Here is an 18,004-nt window from a genome sequence, read left to right on the forward strand (position 1 = left end):
TTTTTTCATAAATTAAATAAATACTACAGTTTCATACACCTGTAAGTATGGTTTGTACGCTGTGCAAAATTCATCGAAGAATCTCTCTTACTTTTGAAGAAAAGTGAACCTTTAGCAACAAATGCAGCCAATAGTAAGCGAAAAAATGAAATTTCACGTTTAAAAAAGGTTTATTTTGCTCTGTTTTTGAACTTTCACTGCTGTGAGTGTGAATCCTGAATCCCTTCTGGTCATGTTGACAGTTTTATGAATTTATTTGTAAAAGTATAGACAGTGGAATTTAAAATGTTCTGTAGTGCCTCTCGTGCTCCAACTTGGCCCGTTTGACGTCCTCCCCCCCTCAATATGCCTGTCTTCCTCCAAGTACCGGGCCTAAAAGCAGTAAATACAGACGCCCAGATATATGCCGTGCTCCTTGATTTGCGCAAGGCATTCGATGCAGTTCCGCGTTGCCGCCAAACGAACAAAACATGAGTGTACGGAATGTTCGACCGGGTGTGTGACTGTACCGAAGAGTTTCTAGCAAACAGGACATAGCCTGTCATCCCGAGTGGTGACGTAAAAGTAACTTCGCGCGGGCCCTAGGTGAGTGTTAGAGAAGCGTTACTTTTCACGATGCATATAAATGACCCAGACCCAGAAAATTGCAGCGAAATACAGGAAGACCTGCACTGATTAATCGATTGGTACACGTTGTGACTCAAATGGCTCTGAGAGCCATGGGACTCAACATCTGAGGTCATAAGTCCCCTAGAACTTAGAACTACTTAAACCTAACTAAGGACATCACACACATCCATTGCCCGAGGCAGGGTTCGAAACTGCGACCGTAGCGGTCGCGCGGTTCCAGACTGCAGCGCCTAGAACCGCTCGCCCACAGCGGCCGGCGGTACAGGTTGTGAAATTGACCCTCAACATATATAAAGTGAAGTGATGCGGTTACATAGACAGGAAGAACATTTACTATATGGTCACAAAATTGCAGAACAATCACTGGAAGCAGTTACTTCCATGAAATAGCTAGGAATATGGGTACAGCGCGACATAAAGAGGAACGATCTCGTAAATTTCTCAAGGCAGATTTTAAATTTCATGAACTTCTCAACATCCAAACAATACACTTTCCTATCTCTCAAATCCAACAACTTTCAGTTCAATAACCAAGTTAGTTCGATGACGCAGGAATAGTAAAAAAAAGTAATATCATTATTATCTTTACCTAATATTCCACTAGACTTCCACCTTCACAAAAAATACATTGATAAATTGAGATTTTAAATTTCCAATAGAATACTGCCATTGCTTCCTCACTCTAACATAGGTTAACATTGTCAACTTCCCCACTCTAACCCCGCTTAACCTTATCTGCTCAGAGATATTCGCTTAACTTCTGCGATACAGCTTCCAACATCGCTGCTCGCTCACAATCGATTCAGATACCAAAATTACTATCAAACTATTGTTAACAAATTTCTCTTTTTTAGAAACTCTTTACCACTATCACTAGTCTGACGTTCATATTCCCTCCACTTCGAACATCTTCAGTTACAGCAAAACTCGACCATTACTTTTAGTATTTAATTTCTAATTCAATTCCCTCATCATCGGCTGTATTTCATTCGACTACATTCGATTACCGTTTTACTTTGTTGTCAGGGATAATACAGAGCATGCGAAAACCATTTACAGACTGCAGAGAGTCGAACGACATGAAAGCTGATGAGCAGGAAGTGAGGCAGTGTTGTAGCCAATCCCCCATACTGTCCATACTGTACAGAGTGGGCAATAAAGGAAGCTCAGGAAAAATGTAATTTCAGAGAGACTTTTAAGGTTTGACAACGACGTAATTCCGGCAGAGTTGGCAAAAGACTTCGAAGATGGTTCATATGGCTCTAAGCACTATTGGACTTAACGTCTTAGGTCATCAGTCCCCTAGACTTAGAACTACTTAAACCTAACTAACCCAAATATATCACACACATCCATGACCGAGGTAGGGTTCGAACCTGCTACCGTAGCAGCAGCGCGGTTCCGGACTGAAGCGCCTAGAACCGACTTCGAAGTAATCGAGTGAAATGGATATTGTCGTGAAAGGAGGTTATAAGATGAAATCTCCAAAACTAAAACAAGGGTTTCACAAGCTGCGACATGATCGCGAATCGAACAGTGATAATGTAGAATAATTTCTTTGTTCCACGTCTATGATCAAAAATATTGCAGGTCCTCAGACTACAGGTTTCGGTTAGCAATGACCTCCTCAGAAATACGGCAAAAACACAAATAGAACTAGTGCATGTCTACAGTTTAAAACAGTAAAATAGGCGTTAAAGAAAAAGTATTACTGACATGCACGTGAAAATCATGTTTCAGCCTCATAATTTTCCCATGTATGTCAGCAATATTTTTCTCCGTAGCTTATTTTATTGTTTTAAGCTGTAGACACCCACTAGTTGTATTTATGTTTTTGTTGCTGATCTGAAGGTGGTCATTGCCGGCAGAAACGGTTAGTCTGAGGACCTACAGTATTTGTGATCATAAACGTGAAACAAAGAAATTTATAATAATATGGTGGTGGTAAGTTCCTATGGCACCAAACTGCTAAACTCACCAGTCCTTAGGCTTACCTCCGACAGGGGGAGCCAAGCGAACCGTGGCAAGGCACCTTGGACCACGCGGCTACCCCGCGCGCCAAAGTAAGTTATAAAACATGGGTAATGGAATGTAATCGAATTATAAGATGTCAGATCATACCGAGGGAATTAGATTAGGAAATGAGACAGTTAAAGTAGTAAATGTGTTTTGCTATTTGGGCACCAAAATAACTGACGAGAAAAAGTAAAAAACGACTGGCAACAGGAAGAAAAAGTTTTCTAAAAAGGAGAAACGTATTAAGAAACGGTGTTAGTACGTGTCAGAAAACTATTGCCTCCGGTACAGCGTTGTGTGGTAGAAAAAAAGTGAACAACAAGCAGCGGTGACAAGAGTACATATATTAGCCGCCTTACAAGTATGGTTTTTCAGAGTAGTACTAAATATCGAGTAACTGTAGACATTGAGTCGAATTGGGCAAAAAACAACTTTATGGCAGAATTTGACTTGAAGGGGATATAATTTAGGAGGACACATCGTCAGGCATTAGCATTACAGGAAAGTTTGGGATCTTAAAATTTGAGAGGAATACGAGGACACGCCTAAAATAAGCAGGTGCAATGGGATGTGGCCTGCAGAGGTACAGCAGAGATGAGATTAAGGTGCTTGCGAAGGATGGAGCAGCGTGGAGAGATGCTCTAAAACACAATATTTACTGGTAACACATTACTTGCTTAACCGAAAGTCTTTGTCCTTGCTTGAAGACACTTTGCGTGAATCAGATATTTGATTTGTCGTAAGAACTACGATTCGTTCATGTGGGCTAGACATCGACAGATAGTGTGCAATTCAGCTCTGTGCAAAACGCGTGTCTCCATAAAAATTTCCATGCCCCAGACAACGACAAGACATCTGTCGCTAGAGCATACTTAAGTCGGATCATCTTGTTTACATTCGTGTCGGCCACATTAGCCTTTTTACCTAAAGACATCTTTCGTCGACGCTAACAGCAGAAATAGCGGGTGATCAAAAAGTCAGTATAAATTTGAAAACTGAATAAATCACGAAATAATGTAGATGGAGAAGTACAAATTGACACACATGCTTGGAATGACTTGGGGTTTTATTAGAACCAAAAAAATACAAACGTTCAAAAAATGTCCGACAGATGGCGCTTCATCTGATCAGAATAGCAATAATTAGCATAACAAAGTAAGACTAAGCAGAGATGATGTTCATTACAGGAAATATTCAATATATCCACCATCATTCCTCAACAATAGCTGCAGTCGAGGAATAATGTTGTGAACAGCACTGTAAAGCATGTCCGGAGTTATGGTGAGGCATTTGCGTCGGATGTTGTCTTTCAGCATCCCTAGAGATGTCGGTCGATCACGATACACTTGCAACTTCACGTAACCCCAAAGCCAATAATCGCACGGACTGAGGTTGGGGACCTGGGAGGCCAAGCATGACGAAAGTGGCGACTGAGCACACGATCATCACCAAACGACGCGCGCAAGAGATCTTTCACGCGTCTAGCAATATGGGGTGGAGCGCCATACTGCATAAACATCGTACGTCCCAGCAGGTGTTTATGAGCCAGGCTGGGGATGATGCGATTCTGTAACATATCGGCGTACCTATCACCCGTCACGGCAGCGGTTTTGCTGTCCAGCGCCAACTGTCTGACATTTTGTGAACTTTATTTTTTTTTTGGTTCTAATAAAACCCCATGTCATTCCAAGCATGTGTGTCAATTTTTACCTCTCTATCTACATTGTTCCGTGGCTTATTAAGTTTTCAGATTTATACTGACTTTTTGATCACCCAGTATTTTCGCGCTGCTCAGTTACAGTCAGGTAGAAGAAAACAAGTCGATGCCGAGCGGGGACGGGCAGCGCATGCACAGAACAGACCAAGGTCGGCCGGTTCTCGATGCTGCTACGTTACGTGTGGGAGGGGGTCTGGTCAACAGCTTCGTTACGTGACGTGTGTTTACCAACACACTGCTCTGTGCCAAGAGCAGCTGACGCAGGAAGACAAAGTAGTATCCTCCACATTTTTACACCTCGCCCTCCCCCCTCCCACCTAAAACTTCATCACGGTGTGTAGCTGAGGGTGCTTTCTACACACCAGTCACCTTCCCCCCCCCCTCCCTTTTCGTATTCCAGTCATGAATACTTTGCATAAAGAACGTCACATAGAATGCCTCTTTCCTTCGTGGTATTCCTGCGAGATACTAGATGTGGCGGTTATAACATGTCACACTCTTAGAGAAACTCAGGTTTTGTACAATTGAAGGCTATAAATGCAGCTGGTTTGAATCATACTTAACGAACAGAAAGCAACAAAGTTGTGCTGAATAACACAAATAATGTTGGGAGGGTGGTAAATTCTAGTGAATGGGAAGTCCCACAGGGTTCAATTTTGGGTCCTCTGCTATTCCTTATTCATGATAATGACCTCTGACTTAACGTCCAGCAAGCAAAATGGTTCAAATGGCTCTGAGCACTATGGGACTTAACATATGGTCATCAGTCCCCTAGAACTTTACGGGAACCCGGGCGTGGGAAGCGAGAACGCTACCGCACGACCACGAGCTGCGGACTCCAGCAAGCAGAACTGTTTCTTTTTGCAGATGACGCGAATGTTATAATAAATGCATCTCCAGAAAAAGCAGCTGAAGTTATTGTTAAGGATGTCTTTCAAAGAATTATTAAGAAAATGGACTCTCCCTTCATTCTGAAAAAACTCACTATATCCACTTCTGTACACCGAATAGAGTCATATCGGCAATTTATGTAGCATTTGAACAGGGCTCAGTTAACAGCGTAGATTTCTCCAGATTTTTGGGTGTTCACATTGATTACGACCTGAACTGGAAGAAGCATATTGCTGAGCTTCTCAAACAATTAAGTTCAGCTTCTTACGCTCTTCATAAGGTCGGTAGTCTTGGTAATAAAGAGATCAGCCTCCTAATATACTTCGCATATTTCCACTCGTTAATGTCTTATGGAATAGTTTTCTGGGGTAACTCACCACTTAGATATAAAGTATTAATTGCATTAAAGAGCCGGCCGATATGACCGAGCGGTTCTAGGCGCTTCAGTCTGGAACCGCACGACCGCTACGGTCGCAGGTTCGAATCCTACCTCGGGCATGGATGGGTGTGATGTCCTTAGGTTAGTTAGGTTTAAGTAGTTCTAAGTTCTAGGGGGCTGATGACCTCAGATGTTAAGTCCCATAGTCCTCAGAGCCATTTTTCTATTGCATGGTCGAGTTTCTGTTTCAGAACTGGTAAAAAAATGTGCCTTTAAATGTAGTTTCAAGTGTAGAACTAAAAATTTCAGTAATATTAATACTAGCGCTATTCGTGTGTGTGTATATATGTCTTGTAATCTGACTTTTTCCACACCATATCGATAAAATAATCGTGAAAATAATCAATGGAACATGATATCACTAAACTAAACTAAACTAAGGGTTCTGATCCTGTCGCAGAGTAAGTACGCATGCACCATAGACGAATGACCAGTAGCTGTTGCCTGTAGATAATCCGTGCGGTTATGGCCTTCATTTCTGTACGAGCTGTTCCTCCGGAAAAATGATAAGTGTAATAATAGAGCAGTGAATTGTCGTGAAGTTTCACATGAAACTGCTACTGAACCCCGTTGTTGTTGTGGTCTTCAGTCCAGAGACTGGTTGATGCAGCTCTCCATGCTACTCTATCCTGTACAAGGTTCATCTCCGAGTAACTACTACAACCTACATTCTTCTGAATTTGCTTACTGAATTCATCTCTTGGTATCCCTCTACGACTTTTACCCTCAGCGCGTTCCTGCACTACTGAATTGGTGATCCCTTGATACCTCAGAACGTGTCCTGCCAACCGATCCCTTCTTTTAGTCAGGTTGTCATACAAATTTCAGTACCTCCTCATTAGTTACGTGATCTACCCATCTAATCTTCAGCATTCTTCCGTAGCAACAAATTCTTCTGATGTCAACAGATTTCTCTTCTTCAGAAACGCTTTCCTTGCCAGTCTACATTTTATATCGTCTCTACTTCGAACCATCATCAGTTATTTTGCTCCCGATAGCAAAACTCATCTACTACATTGTTTCATTTCCTAATCTAATTCCCTCAGTATCACCTGATTTAATTCGACTATATTCCACCATCCTCGTTTTGCTTTTGTTGATGTTCATCTTGTATCCTCCTTTCAAGACACTGTCCACTCCGTTCAATTGCTCTTCCAGGTCCTCTGCTATCTCTAACAGAATTACAATGCCATCGGCAAACCTCAAAGTTTGTATTTCTTCCGCCATGGATTTTAGTTCCTACTCCATATTTTTTGTTTGTTTGCTTTACTGCTTGCTCAAAATACAGATTGAATGACATCGGGGCTGTAGCCATACTCCTTGGTATTTCATCGACGTAACTGCTTTCATTTTCGTTCAACAATTTTGAGATCATGTAATAAGGAGTCTTTCTGTCTATGGATTCGCATCACGTTACATTAGTTTACGTTGAGGGTGATTTGTCGCACCCTACACAAAGCGTCGCTTCCTGTATTTCGCTGCAATTTTCTAGCGTCGGGACGCCTCTGTATGCAACAGAATCATCCGCTAGAAGCCTGCTGGAACTCGCGACATTATCTGCTGGGTAATTTATATGCTTCGTGAAAGGTAACGCTCCTCTAATACCAGGAGCACGCGCGAAACTACTATTACATCCCCATTCAGAACGACTTGCTGTATTCGGTTTGGTAGATACTCTTCAGTCCAGTCACACAGCTCATCTAACATTCCATACACTCGTATTTTCTCGTTTGGCGGCAACGCGGAACTGCATCGGATGCCTTCCGGAAATCAAGGAGGACGTGATATATCTGGGCGCCTGTATCTACTGCTTTTTGGCCCGGTAGGGGGGTAGGACGTCAAACGAGCCGACTTGGAGCGGGAGAAGCACCAAAGGACATTTTAAACTGCACTGTCCATATTTTTACAAATAAATTCGTAAAACTTTGTCAGCATGACCAGGAAAGATTCAGGATTCACACTCATAGCAGTGAAGTTCAAAAACATAGCAAAATAAATCTTTGTTACATGTGAAATTTCATCATTTTTTTCAGTTACTACTGGCTGCGTTTGTTGCTATAGGTACGCTTTTCTTCATAAGTAAGAGAGATTCTTAGATGAATTTTGCAGAACATACAAACCATACTCACAGGTGTATGAAATTCTAGAATTTATTTAATTTATGAAAAACTGAATGAGGTCTTACATTTTAAACCTCATGTTTAGAAAGAAACTCAAATTTTATGAAAGACATATTTACGCCAGTGACTGTAACACTTTCTTTATTTCACGATTGCACTTTCGTCCTTGGGCCATTATCAATTGAAGATGTGGCTACTAGGCCATGGCACCCTAAAATGAGCTGACACATTTATACAAAAAAGTCAAATTTTATGGTTAATTATCTCCGTTTTACCACAGTTTTTAACAGATTTGGAAAATTCTAAAGTATCATACACTTGTAAGTATGGTTTGTTATGCTGCGCAAAATTCATCGAAGAATCTGTCTTACTTCCGAAGAAAAGTGTACCTATAGCAATAAATGCAGCCAATAGCAAGTGAAAAAAATGATGAAATTTCACATGTAAAAAAAATTATTTTTTAATTTTTTTGAACTTGCATAGGCTATGAGAATGAATCCTGAATCCTTCCTTGTCATACTGACACAGTTTTATGAATTTATTTGTAAAAGTATAGACAGTGCAAATTAAAATGTCCTGTGATGCCTCTCCTGCTCCACGTCGGCCCGTTTGACGTCCTACCCTACCCTCAGAAACTCAAATACAAAGGTATTATGTGTTGTATGCCTTCGTTTCCTACAATGTTTGGTGTGGGCTTCCACCATGTATGAGACAGTCGAAATACAATGAGGCTTCAAGAAGAATACGATAATTCCCATTCCAAAGAAAGTAGGTGCTGACAAGTATAAGACTTACCGAACTATAAGTTTAATAAGTCACGGCTGGAAAATACTAACACGAATTCTTCACAGACGAGTGGAAAAACTGGTAGCAGCCGACCTCGCGGCAAGATCAGTTTGGATTCCATAGAAAAATATGAAAACGTGAACCAATACTGACCCCACGGCTTCTCAAAGAAGATAAATTACGGAATGGCAACCGTATTTTTATAGTATTTTTAGACTTAAAGAAAGCTTTGGCAACAATAATACACTCCCTACGCTGAGGCAAGAAGTCCACACTCACCACAGCAGTGCAAGTTTATGTGCTAGCTAGCTCTGCAGATGATGAACACACTGAACAAATATATGATAAAATAAAAGAAATTCATCAGATAGTTAAGGGGACAAAAATTTAATAGTGGTGGGGGAGTGGAATTCGATAGTAGGGAAAGGAAGAGAAGAAAAAGTAGTAGGTGAATATGGACTGGGTGAAAGGAATGAAAGAGGAATCCGCCTGGTCATAGAAGTTTGCACACAGCATAATTTCATGATAGCTAACACTTCGTTTATGAATCATAAGAGCAAGTTGTATACGTGCAAGATACCTGGAAACACCGGAAGGTTTCAGATTGATTATACGTATAGCGTTAAGACCGAGATTTCAGAACTATATTTAAACGTGTAAGGCATTTCCAGCGACAGGTTGGACTCTGACCACAACTTATTGGTTATGAACTGTGGGTTAAAACTGACTAAACCACAAAAAGACAGGAAATTAGCGAGGTGCGTCCAGGATAAACTGATAGTACTAGAGATTGTAGAGGGTATCAGGGGGGGGGGGTGCAGGGGGGGAGCATTAAGGAAAGATTGACAAAAACAGGGGAATGGAAAACAGTAGAAGAAGAATGGGTAGTTTTGAGAGATGAAATAGTGAAGGCAGCAGAGAATGAAGTAGGTAAAAAGACGAGGCCTAGTAGACATGCTTGGGTAACACAAGATATATAGAATTTAATTGATGAAAGGAGAAAATATAAAAATGCAGTAAATGGAGTAGGCAAAAAGGAATATAAACATCTCCAAAATGAGATTGACAGGAAGCGCAAAATGGCTAAGCAGAGATGAGTAGAGGACAAATGTAAGGATGTAGAGGTATATATATATCACTGCGGGTAAGATAGATACTGCCTACACGAAAATTAAAGAGACCTTTGGAGAAAAGAGAACCACCTGTGTGAATATCAAGAGCTCAGATGGAAGACCAGTCCTAAGCAAAGAAGGGGAAGCAGAAAGATGGAAGAAGTATATAGAGGGTCTGTAAAAGAGCGATGTACTCGAGAGTAATGTTATGAAAATGGAAGGCGACGTAGGTGAAGATCAAATGGGAAATATGATACTGCGTGAAGAATTTGACAGAGCACTGAAACACCTAAGTCGAAACAAGGCCCCGGGAGTAGACAACATTCGGCTAGAGCTACAGATAGCCTTCGGAGAGACAGTCATGGCAAAACTCTTCCATCTGATGAACAAGATGAATGAGACAGGCGAAATACAATCAGGCTTCAAGAAGAGAATGGTAATTCCCACTCCAAAGAAAGCAGGTGCTGACAAGTATAAAACTTACCGAACTATAAGTTTAACAAGTCACAGTTGCAAAATACTAACACCAACTCTTTACAGACGAGTGGAAAAACTGATAGCAGCCGATCTTGCGGAAGATCAGTTTGGATTCCATAGAAAAACACAACACGCGAAGCCGGCCGGTGTGGCCGAGCGGTTCTAGGTGCTTCAGTCTGGAACCTGCCTCGGGCATGGGTAGGTGTGGTGTCCTTAGGTTAGTTAGGTTTAAGTAGTTCCAATTCTACGGGACTGATGACCTCATGTTAAGTCCCATGCTGCTCAGAGCCATTTGAACCAGTTTTGAACATGCGGAGCAATACTGACCCTGCGACTTATCATAGAAGATAGGTTAAGGAAAGGCAACCCTACTTTTATAGTATTTTTAAACTTAGAGAAAGCTTTGGACAATGTTGACTGGAATACTCTATTTCAAATTGTAAATGTGGCAGGGGTCAAACACAGGGAGCGAAAGGCTATTTACAATTTGCACAAAAACCAGATGGCAGTTATAAGAGTCGATGGGCATGAAAGGGAAGCGGTGGTTGAGAAGGTAGTGAAACAGTGTTGTAACCTCTCCCCGACGTTATTCAGTCTGTATGTTGAGCAATCTGTAAAGGAAAAAAAGAATTGGAGCATGAATTTAGGTCCAGGCAGAGGAAATAAAAACTTTGAGGTTTGCCGATGACATCGTAATTCTGTCGGAGATAGGATAGGACATGGAAGAGCAGTTGAACGGAATGGACAGAGTCTCGGAAGGAGTGTATGAGATGAACATCAGCAAAAGCAAAACGAGGGTAACGGAATGTAGTCGAATTAAGTCGGTTGATGCTGAGGAAATTAGATTAGTAGTAAATGAATTTTGCTATTTGGGGAGCAAAACAACTACTGATCGTCGAAGTAGAGAGGATATAAGATGTGGGCTGGCTATGGCAAGGAAAGTGTTTCTGAAGAAGAGAAATTTGTTAACATCCAGTGTCGGGAGGTCTTTTCTGAAAGTATTCGCGTGGCGTGTAGCCATATAAGGAAGTGAGACATGGACTATAAATAGTTTAGACAAGAAGGGAATAGAAGCTTTCGAAATGTGGTGCTACAGAAGAATGCTGCAGATTAGATGGGCAGATAGCGTAAATCAGGAGGTACTGTATAGAATTGGGAAGGAAAGAAATTTGTGGCACAATCTGACTAGAAGAAGGGATCGGTTGGTAGGACACATTCTGAAACATCGAGGGATCAACAATTTAGTACTGGAGGGAAGCGTGGAGGAAGACCAAGAGATGAATACACTAAACAGATTCAGAAGGCTGTAGATTGCAGTGGTTATTCGGAGGTGAAGAGGCTCGAACGCGATAGAGTAGAATGGAGATCTGCATCAAACCAGTCTTCGGACTGAAGACCACAGCGACAACAACTCAGAAATTTAGTAGGGTTCATTCGAAACCTTCTTCGAAATGTAGTAATGGTGCAATAACGATATTATATAAATGATGGTAACCTAGTGCACGCTACATCTCCGCTTACGATATGTCATTGGAAACGTTGCCGACATCGTGAATACCAATTCAAATTGAATAGATTTCTTTTATTTACTTTGACTTTCTTTCCAAAACTCGTTAGGCAAACACGGAAAAACGGAAAACTTTTCAAGTAACAAGATTGAACAGATTGTACTAAACCTGATTATTCCGAAACAGAAACGTTATTAACGCTGTTTGGAGAAGATTAATGGATGTCGACAGTGATCACAGTATCTGGATAAAGACGAGAGTTTGGACTAAACAGACCTATGGCTTTAGGGTCATTAGGACCGAGTCAATTACTCCATCGCACAAGCGTAAGAAAGGAATAGCATTCCAGCCTTATCTTAGTTCAGACCCTTCAGATATCAGATAAGCAAGAGACAAAAGCGCAGTCCTCCCTCATACATCAGTAAGGGAAGTGAAATCCACGCGTGACTCAAGAGATCAAGTCGGCCTGAATTCTTTGCTACAGTTTCCGTCTAGATCGCAATTGCAACCACTTATATGTTTCGCGAAATCAGCACAGCCTCTCTTAGATACAGTAAACAAAATAAAGTACCATTTTCGACTTCGGAGGAGCGTCGTCCAGACATCCTGATACAGTTTTTTTAGAGATTTCTCTGAAGAAAAAGTGGATAGTGGCGCTATATTTCTTTAATAGATGCTACGGACACTTCCTCTTACATCAACATAAGCGAAGGTGGAGGGTATTCGTTACATGTGTTAAGGTTTCTTCCCCTTCCTTCCACTTATGAAGAGTTCGAAGCTCAGCCCGTGTGTCAGCATCTGCAGTGAGTCTGAGAAGTTTTCGTGATACCTGCTTATTTTTTCAAAGTAAGTCTTTACAAAACTACACGCATTGTACTAAACACAGATAGGAATCGATTAAAAGAAATAATTGTTAACCAGGGTGTTAGACACAGGCGTGGACTATCACCTAACATTTTTAATATTTACACTGACTTCGTTCTTCACAAATAGAAATGTAACGCAAAGAAAGAAACTAGGACAACGAATGCGATATTCCTGTATGTACTTCTGTCTGCAGATGATATCGTTGTTATTCTAAACAATGAAGATGACTTCCAAACATAAGTATACCAAATTAACGAAATATGCACAAATACTTGAGAATTTCTAGCAATAAAAAAAAAAATAATGTCATTCCGAGAAAAATATCCAATCAAAAATTATTTTCGATAACTGTGTTTTTGAGCAACTCTCCCAAATACTGTAAGTTTCGATTTTGTCTCTAACGGTGAATATGAACTACGCAAAATCCAAGCTCTCTGTGAAACCATTAGCGGAACACTGGGCTACAAAGTACAAAAAAATTCTATAAAGTGATAGTGGTTCCTGCTTTATCCTAGGAAGCGAAAGCTGGGTTAGGACAAAAAAAACTGGCCAGTTCTGTAAAAACTTAGTTATGTGCACAGATATTCATACATTCCGAGAATCGAGGATTTTTTCCTGGTATCGACACTGATACTGCCAACATATCGGTCACTGGGATCAGAGGACTTTGAAGAATTCTTTAATTTCAGGTTTCAAGTCTGATAACAAATGAGAAAATAAATATTTTCTCGTGTGATATCCTTAGAAATTAACAATTCCGGGTTTTCGATTTACTTGGACGCTGAAACCTCGGGTCTTGCAAAATTTCATGTCTGTATTCGACTATCAAAATGTCCAACATAACAGGCCCTATCTTTTGAATGCATTGACATAGAAGCTCAAAATTTGTACACCCATAATGGACCATCGACCTTAGTATGCGACATAAATTTGAACAGGATATGCGAAACTGTTCCACAGAAAAAGTGTCTCAGCTAACGGAAAAACAAAGAGAGAGACGGATAAATAATAACAAAAAATGTTTTGCGTGTTATATAATTACAGTTTGAGAATTTTCGAGATTTTTTCCTTTACTTGTAGAGTGACACCTTGCTTCTTGCCAAATTTTATGATTCTAGGCCCACTACGCAAGAGGTGTTTGGTGAGCGAGTTCTCGCGTATCAGAATGCGTGAAATAAATGACCACATCATTTGATTTCATTGACTTGGAGGCTTAAAAGTTTTTCACCACCATGGGACCGTATACCTCAATATGCGACATTAATTTGAACTTGATACTTTAATCGTTTCTGAGAAAAATGATTCTTACCAGTCGGACACACACGCAATAAAGCGATTCTATACAGTGATTCACAAAGATACGCAAACATTTTAATACATTATCCTGCAAGCAAAACTGAACAAAAAAGTTTGTATAAACATAGGTCCGCAAATGTTTAGTTACGGAGTTACGGCTAATTAAAGATTTTGCCTAAAATTTAGCAACTTCGCTAATATGAAGTCATCGCAAAACTGTACGAGGTTAAAGTAAAGCACGATTTCCATTTATTTTGTTGATATTGATCTGGTGAATCTACTAAAACATGTCCCAGACGTGTAACTGCAGTAGTTTTCCAGTACATCCAGAGACGCAAATATTATTACACAAGTAAATTTGTTTACTTTCCATTAACAATGTAGAAACGTTTATGTCATTGTTGGCAACCGTTAGTGAGCTGTTTCAGTCGTTTCCAAGCCTCGAAAGGAGTTAGTTTTCTGCATTGTTCAATGAAAGAACATAATAACAACAGTGTATTTAAGTGGAACCACATAGTAACTGTCGTAGTTTGTAGATTATTTATTAAATAGGGATGCCTTTTAAATTTACGACAGAGGAGTATGCAGATATGGTGTTTATTAGATCATTTTTTCCAAAATTAAATGCTCTACAACTTCTGTTGATAACTTTGTGCAGTCGCCTAGAACTTAAAAAAAAAGGGTCATGTAGTTAGTAAATAAAAAATTTTACGCAATTACTTCTTTGCTTCTGTGGACGTTCTGGAAAACTACTGCAGATCCAGGTCTGGGACATGTTTTAGTAGATTCACCAGATCAATAACAACAAAATAAATGGAAATCGCGCTTCACTTTCACCTCGTACAGTTTTGCGATGGCTTCATATTAGCGAAGTTGCTAAACTCCAGGCAAAATCTCTTACTAGCCGCAACTACGCAACTAAAGATTTGTGGACCTATGTTTATACGAACTTTTTTATTTGGTTTTATATGCAGAATAATATATTAAAATATTTGCGTATCTTCATGAATCACCCTGTATTGGGGTTCCTTTTTTCGACGTGGGGCACGGCATACAAAAATAAGAAATAACAAAATTCAAGTGGGAGAGATGTGGTTTCTAAGATAGACGAAATGCTGCATAGAAAGCGACGCGATTAGAAATCAAGGTATTATAACAGTATTAATTATTTTAAATATGAACGAAAAAGTTCGAAAATACTGTGAAGACTGGAGACAACGCCTCGTGAGAATGCCAGGTCACAGAATTCCCCATAAGATCCTGAAATAGAAGCCGAATGGGAAAAGAGTTCGTGAAAGACCTCGAAGAAGATGGGTGTTTTTGTGAGTTCAGAACAGGGACGGTCTCATCCGTGAAAAGATGATGATGTTATAGCTCCCTCTGCCTCGCACTGCGCAGCGATTGCGGAGTACACGGATGGATACTCTGTTGCTGAGCAGGGAGCTTAAGCCGTGTAGGTACAGCCAGTGCTTAGCTTGCTTACCTTTGGCGGCCTGGTCTTCACAAGACGAGCAGCAGGTGTTCCAGTGGATTCTTAGATGGCGCGGATCGCCGGTCTGTAGCGAGGGCCCTGCGCTACTGTGTGTGCATACGAGACACGCTCTTCCCAGACTGGTCCGCCCAGCTATCAGCTGAGGAGCAGCTATGCACGGCACTGATTGGACGGCGAGGTCAGGCGCCGATGCTTCCTTCTCGGGCCACCAGAAGTCGCCAGCGAGCTAACCGGTCTCCGTGTGTACGAGCGGCCACCACATGGCAACGCCGCGCGCTGCCCTAGGCTAGACGCGGTTACGTACAGTAGTACACACTCTGGCACTGCTGCCGGTAGTAGCTGCCTATCACCGTGAGTCATCACAGCCGCTTGGCGGTCAGGTACAAGGGGCGCGGACGTTCTTCCGACATCCGCATAGAGATGGTGGTCCTAAACTACACTGAAGGGCCAAGAAAACTGGTACAGTCAGGTTGTTGTTGTAGTCTTCAGTCCTGAGACTGGTTTGATGCAGCTCTCCATGCTACCCTATCCTCTGCAAGCTCCTTCATCTCCCAGTACCTACTGCAACCTACATCCTTCTGAATCTGCTTGGTGTATTCATCTCTTGGTCTCCCTCTACGATTTTTACCCTCCACGCTGCCCTCCAATACTAAATTGGTGATCTCTTGATGCCTCAGAACATGTCCTATCAACCGATCCCTTCTTCTAGTCAAGTTGTGCCACAAACTTCTCCTCTCCCCAATCCTATTCAACACCTCCTCATTAGTTATGTGATCTACCCATCTAATCTTCAGCATTCTTCTGTAGCACCACATTTCGAAAGATTCTATTCTCTTCTTATCTAAACTAATTATCGTCCATGTTTCACTTCCATACATGGCTACACTCCATACAAATACTTTCAGAAACGACTTCCTGACACTTAAATCTATACTCGATGTTAACAAATTTCTCTTCTTCAGAAACGCTTTCCTTCCTATTGCCAGTCTACATTTTATATCCTCTCTACTTAGACAATCATCATTTTGCTCCCCAAATACCAAAACTACCTCAAAACCACCCGACTTAATTCGCCTACATTCCATTATCCTCGTTTTGCTTTTGTTGATGTTCGTCTTATATCCTCCCTTCAAGACACTATCCATTCCGTTCAACTGCTCTTCCAAGTCCTATGCTGTCTCTAACAGATTTACAATGTCATCGGCGAAACTCAAAGTTTTTATTTCTTCTCCATGGATTTTAACACCTACTCCGAATTTTTCTTTTGTTTCCTTCACTGCTTCCTCAATATACAGATTGAATAACATCGGGGAGAGGCTACAATCCTGTGTCACTCCCTCCCCAACCACTGCTTCCCTTTCATGGCCCTCAACTCTTATAACTGTCATTTGGTTTCTATACAAATTGTAGATAGCCTTTCACTCCATATATTTTACCCCTGCCACCTTCAAAATTTGAAAGAGAGTATTCCAGTCAACATTGTCAAAAGCTTTCTCTAAGTCTACAAATGCTAGAAACGTAGGTTTGCCTTTCCTTAATCTAGCTTCTAAGATAAGCTGTAGGGTCAGTATTGCCTGACGTGGTACAGGCATAAGTATCCAAATACACAGATATGTAAACAGGCAGAATACGGCGCTGAGCTCGAAAACGCCTCTATAGGGTGGTCCATTGGTCGTGACCGGGCGAAATATGTCACGAAATAAGCATCAAACGAAAAAACTACGGAGAACGAAACTTGTCTAGCTTGAAGGGGGAAACCAGATGGAGCTATGGTTGGCCCGCTATATGGCGCTGCCATAGGACAAACGGATATCAACTGCGTTTTTTAAAATAGGAGCCCCCATTTTTTATTACATCTTCGAGTAGTACGTAAAGAAATATGAATGTTTTAGTTGGACCACTTTTGCCAAGCGGTCTAAGGCGCTGCAGTCATGCACTATGCCGCAGGCCCCGGCGGACGTTCGAGTCCTCCCTCGGGCATGTGTGTGTGTGTGTGTGTGTGTGTGTGTGTGTGTGTGTGTGTGTGTGTGTGTGTGTTTGTCCTTAGAATAATTTAGGTTAAGCAGTGTCTAAGCTTAGGGACTAATTACCTTAGTAGTTAAGTCCCATAAAATTTCACGCACATTTGAACATTTGGACCACTTTTTTCGCTTTGTGATAGATGGCGCTGTAATAGTCACAAACATATGGCTCACAATTTTAGACGAAAAGTTGGTAACAGGTAGGGTTTTTAAATTAAAATACGGAACGTAGGTACGTTTAAACATTTTATTTCGGTTGCTCCAATGTGATACATGTACCTTTGTGAACGTATCATTTCTGAGAACGCATGCTGTTACAGCGTGATTACCTGTAAATACCACATTAATGCAATAAATGCTCAAAATGATGTCCCTCAACCTCAGTGCATTTGGCAATACGTGTAACGACATTCCTCTCAACAGCGAGTAGTGCGCCTTCCGTAATGTTCGCACACGCATTGACAATGCGCTGACGCATGTTGTCAGGCGTTGTCGGTGGATCACGATAGGAAATATCCTTCAACTTTCCCCACAGAAAGAAATCCGGGGACGACAGATCCGGTGAACGTGCGGGCCATGGTAGGGTGCTTCGACGACCAATCCACCTGTCATGAAATATGCTATGCAGTACT

At 41.2% G+C, this 18,004-nt stretch overlaps 1 protein-coding gene across 1 annotated transcript in view; it reads right to left on the reverse strand.

The window, feature by feature from the left end:
• The window catches only part of LOC126109628 (aminomethyltransferase, mitochondrial), a 164,168-nt gene extending 148,685 nt beyond the window's left edge, over positions 1-15,483 (reverse strand). The window contains exon 1 of the mRNA XM_049914672.1: positions 15,343-15,483. The gene's annotated coding sequence lies outside the window, so the exon portion shown is untranslated. The remainder of the gene's footprint in view (positions 1-15,342) is intronic.
• Positions 15,484-18,004: the final 2,521 nt, after the last annotated feature.

The sequence above is a fragment of the Schistocerca cancellata genome, chromosome 12, assembly GCF_023864275.1.
Source record: "Schistocerca cancellata isolate TAMUIC-IGC-003103 chromosome 12, iqSchCanc2.1, whole genome shotgun sequence".
Lineage (NCBI taxonomy): Eukaryota > Metazoa > Arthropoda > Insecta > Orthoptera > Acrididae > Schistocerca > Schistocerca cancellata.